We start from the raw sequence: 5554 nt of genomic DNA, 5'->3' as shown, positions 1-5554 counted from the left end.
AATGAAACTATTTGAAGATGAGAAGAAAACAATGGATGAATCTAAAAATGAAAATCAGAAGGAAGTCCCACAAGAAGTGTTCGAAAACTGCTTAAATGATGAAGAAATTCCAACAGGAGTGCTAGTATCTCTTCTCAAGCTAATTAAAAAAGAAGAACCAGAGACTGAGGTAAAAGAGAAACTAGACACTGTAATTGACAAAATTTCTACAGCATTATGTAAAGAAAAGATTGTCAAAAACAATGAATTTTTGAAAAAGAAAGATGAATTGGAGGAAGAAATGCAGTTTCAAAAGTTCTTGAGCAAGTATGGTGGAAAACCAAAATTTTTGATAAATAATGGAATTCCCATTGATTCAGTAAAAATCATGACAAGAAAAGAAATTTTGAGCAACTTCATGAAAATGAAAGGACAACAGTTGAACAAGAAAAGAAGAGCTTCTCAGTCTCTAGTTGATAAGAGCAAAGGAATATCCAATAAGATGGCTGATCTGACAATGAAAGGGAAATCCAAAGTAAAGGAATTCTGCAAAAAGACAACATCATTGGTCTTAAAACAGAACAGTACAAAGAAAAGGAAGATGTCTGTAAATACTCAAGAAAAACCAAAGCAGATGCACTTAAAGATGGATAAACCGTTTGTTAAGGCTGTAGTAAAAGCCAAAAACCCTTCAGTCAACCACAATATTCTGCCAAGTAGAGTATTTTATGACTCCAGGACTGAACATCTGAATGTTATGATGGAAAATGGAGAGATTGTGAAGATTTTTAAAAATGACTTCAGAAAATTCAATCTATGGCATTTGACTGTGATTGCAGAATTGCATCTCTCTGATTATAAAGAAAGGCAAAGGCCTACAAGTGCTAAGTAATCAGAACTGTTAAGATTCTTGGCTAAAATGAGGATTCTTAGATTAGGCTTTGTTATGTAATGTCTTCGGACAAAATTTTGATTATGTAATTTGTTTATGTTATGAATATGTATTTTGATTTTGATTTGGTGTGTATTTTTGACTAAGTGTAAGTAACCATAGAAATGTTTTGGGTCAGCTGAGGTGTTCCAATCTAGGGGGAGATTGTTGAGTCAAACAATTGACCTGAGGGGGAGATTGTTAAGTCAAAGACTTGTTCTAAAAGACATATGGAAGATTGGAATCTTCTCAACCTCCTCAGAATTCGCTAAGTATGGATCCGGCTACACCTGAGACCTCTGAGCAAGCTTTTACTAAGCCGAGCATGATATTTTGTCTATCGGGCAAGGTTATCCTCAAGAAGTCTTCTTTAGTGGATATCCGAGTAGGGTTTGCAAATTGCTGTATTACCGAGCAAGGTTCACAAGTTTATGCCAATCCGGGCAAGGGTCACTATATCAAGCAAGTCTGTTCTTCTTAGCCAAGTATGGTTTACTTCCGAGTAAGCTTTTGGCTAACCAAGCTCATGAAGCCAAGTGATTGGAACACCGGGCAAGGTATTCATTAATAATACAGTGGTCCAACTAGGCTTGATGATTTAATGGAATATCTCCAAGAGACATTGGGCAAGGTTCAACTCAAGCAAGGAATAGTGCTGTCGAGTACACTTTGCTTATAAGTTATTTTCTGACAAAGAGTTGAAGGGACCATTGAAGAACAAGGTTGCTCGTAAGGGTTTGTCGGGCAAAGTATGGCAAAGTCAAGAAGATTGAAGTCTACCCGGTGAGTATTTACTTGGTAAAATACTCTTCAAGTAAAGTCTACCCGGAAACTGATCCCGGGCACACTTCTATGTTACCAAGTTATAAAGGATGGCAGTGCACACAGCCTACTCGGAAAATCAATATTGTTTCAAAGCCTACCCGGAAGACTTGTTTTACACTTAGAATAATTCTGAATATGTGATTTTGAATATGTATCATCATTTGGGGCTTCTAGAAGGAATGACAGCTGTCTTAGGATGGCAGGCCTATAAATAGAATAATTTAGGGCACGCCTCCTACGGATTCTATCCTTTACACTTTTCTGATAAGAAAGAATATTTCTTGAAAGTGACGGTTGTCTTAGGATTCGTACGAATAAACTTTCCATTAAAGAAACCCTAAATCGATTATCCTTTTCTATGATGAACTTTATATAAATGGAAATCTTTTGAGTGAATCTTGTGTTTGTTAGTTATCTTTGATTATTTTTTAGCGACCACATCATTTGTTATTGTTTCCGCCTTTAACAATAGATAATCTTTATAAATATAGCAACCCGTCATCAACTGCCTTGTTGACACATTTATTTGTGTGAGTTATGACATGATTTTAGTAAGATCTACCTGAAATCGGGCACCTGACATCATATGACTGATGATCTTTTCATAATACTCTTTGAAAGCATTCATAGCCTGTACACAACCATGTAATCAAGACTAAAAGGACATTGGATCCTTAAATTCAAAATATCATGTTGCAAGATACCTACAGAGAGGACTGTATCATAATGTGTTTCGGGTTCCGCGAAGCTCTTCCTTTTAGAAGCAGCGGACTTAGCTCTAGTCGTCGCAGTCTTGGGTTAGGAACTGGTAGCCATCTTGAGAATTTCTTTCTTAACATCTTGAGGAGTGAGCATGCCGTCGATGTCATCCAGAGAAACCTTGTTTGCAGACTTTTGGGACTTCTTAGCACCTACATAAATCCGGTTAACAGATAAGTACTCTATACAGTGTTATTTATTTAAATATATATATATATATATATATATATATATTCAATAAACTTACTTGACATATTCGAATCCAAGGAGATCTCGCAGAAAGCTTCGATGAATCGGGCTTGAAACGTTCTAACTTCGGTATCCAGTGCTAGGAAGCATTTTGTTCTTTCCTCTGTACCACGTAATTTCGCCAAAGAAGCAAAGTTCTCAATTGCAAAAAAAAAAAAGACTCGGAGTTAATGTTAAAGCATCAAGGATCCTACTATTTTTAAGGATCTAGGATCCTACCCTTTCTAACCCACTTTGAAGGAAGGTCATTCCCATAGGTATGGAGTCACGTTTTACAAAGAAAAATTGATTCCTCCAGAGGGAATCATTTATAGTAACTTTTGAGATCGGGTGGGGTTGTCGAGGCTTGGATTTTAAAATAAATCGGGCAGGACTGTGGGTAGTAACACTGTGTTCCTGAATCTCATTTAACCAGGGGAGGGGAAGGAAAAGAGAGGAAAATATAAAAAATTCATGTTCCAGAGATTTTTTAAGAAAGAGAGGGGAGGGGAAAGGAGGGAAAATGCTAGAATATTTAAGCATATTATCATCCTCCCAAATTGGAGAGAGTAGGAGAGAAAATAACGAACGGGACTCGTCAACCTCGGGATCCGTGAGTTTGCAAATCTCGATAGAATGGTTGGATATAAGGCATTGTGGCTCCATCTCCGACAACTTTGAGTCATCGGAAGATTGCTTGGAAGGTTTAGAAGGAGACAAAAAAGAGGAAGTGATCGACATTATTATCAAAGAAAATGAAAGAAGAAAGAGATGGATACCTGATGCGTCGCTTGGATGTGTGATTATAAGAAAGATATAGGACGGCATATATAGACGGTTATCATTAACTCAAGGGCTTAATGGTAATTATTTCAGGCAAACTGTCCCATCATCCAGTTTTCAAAGAAGTTTGAATTTCAAAGTGACAGTTGTGTTCCACTATCACCCGCCATTTTGGGGGCAATTGTTAGGGCTGATATTTTCTCTGCTGAGGATATATTATCCTTGAAGATATGTCTGGATCAGTTATACTTCCGAAAAGCTCCAGAACCATGTCGAAGATAAAGAATCCTCAGAGGTTAATATATTTATCAATTGTTTCATGTGTGTAGGTTATTGTTCAACAGAAGTAACGGCTATATGACTTGGCCCACTTTAATTTTCTCTACTAGAAGCTACAAGCACGTGGTCAATGAACGGTGGAAGACTACTGGAATATTGGCGGATAGATAGGACTTATTATTGTATTTATTTTCTTTATAAACATCTAGTTATGATCGATTAGATTCATCACTGATATACTCACACACTTAGAGCAGAACTCACTATTCTCTATATACACGTTAGAGATTATTGTAACATCGATCTAATCTCCACAACCATTGTAACCCTTTTTTGATATTAATAAATTGGTGATCGACGAGTTGTCTCACCCGAGGTTTTTTTCTTTTGATCTGAACAAGATCAAAGGGTTTTTCCACGTACCAAATCTCAGTGTTCATTCCATTTTCGTTATTAAATTCACTGTTATTAGCATAGCACTATGCCTCACTTTACGGTTTTGGATACATTATCCTTAGCTGATTTTTATCCAAAACAGTATTGGTGGGAATCGATTGAGCAGAGGAAGAGTCAAGATGAGATTAAGGATACGAAGTGGGAGGATCTGAAGGAGTTGGTGATGAGTAGGTTTTGTGCTGACGTCGAAGTTGAGAGGGCGGAGATGAAGTTTCTAAATTTGAAGGCTGGAACGATGACACATCGTGAGTATACCATGGAGTTTAACCGGATAACTAGGTTGGTACCCGATATGGTCAGCACTGAGAATAAGAGAATCAAGTGCTATGTGAGAGGATTGCCACAATAAGTTCGCCTGCTAGTCAGGGCTAATAAACCTTCTACTTTTGACTCTGCCGTCGAACTTGTAGAAATGGTTTATGAGGACCTGGCTGTGGATGATGTTGTCGTGGGAGAAGAGAATAAGGATAAGAAGTGGGTCGCTCCTGTTAAACGGCCCGGTACTTACTTGTGGAACCCTAAAGACAATAAGCAGAAGATATGGGAGAAAAGGTAATGCAAGACTTGTGGTAAGGCACATGGTGTTGAGTGCAGATGGAGTACTGGTTAAGATGTTTGTTGTAAATGTGGGAAGATTCATGCTGGTGAGTCCAAGTTCAGTACGAATGCTTGATACAAGTGCGGGTAGGTGGGGCATTACGCTCCAGATTGTACTTCGAAGTTCTCATGTTACAAATGCGGTAAGACGGGTCATTTTGCAAGGGAATGCACTAAGAGTAAAGCTAGGAGAAGTGGGAGAAGGATGCTGAACCATTAAGGCCAAAGACCAGAGCCTACATGCTGACTCAAGTACAAGCCAAGCAGATTCCGGATGTCGTCACAGGTACGTTTCTAATAAATGGTGTTTCCGCTTTCGTATTATTCGATTCGGGTGCAAACAAAAGTTTCGTAGCCAGGCCATTTAGTAAATTAGCTAAAATGAAATGTTGCCGAGTGTCTGAAACTTTTATAGTAGAAACCGCTAGTGACACTTCGATTAAAATAATGAAAATGGTTAAGGACTGTTAGAGGGACATGAGTTCCCTGTTACTTTGTATGTTATGACCTTAGGAGGGTTCGATGTGGTTTTGGAGTATGAGGCTCAGATAGTGTGTAAGAGAAGAATAATAAGGTTAAAGTCCTTGGCCGGTAGTACGGTGATGGTTTACGGTGATAAGGAAAGTTCGGGGCTTAATGTCATTTCGATGATAGAAGACGAGGGTTTGTTAAGGCGAGGGTGCGGTGCCTACCTGGCATATGCTGTCAACGCTACGC

Source organism: Bidens hawaiensis, unplaced genomic scaffold, assembly GCF_021521415.1.
Source record: "Bidens hawaiensis isolate Kalapana, Puna unplaced genomic scaffold, B.hawaiensis_p1.1 tig00004030_1, whole genome shotgun sequence".
NCBI classification, from domain to species: Eukaryota; Viridiplantae; Streptophyta; class Magnoliopsida; order Asterales; family Asteraceae; genus Bidens; species Bidens hawaiensis.
This window is presented reverse-complemented; position numbering follows the sequence as displayed.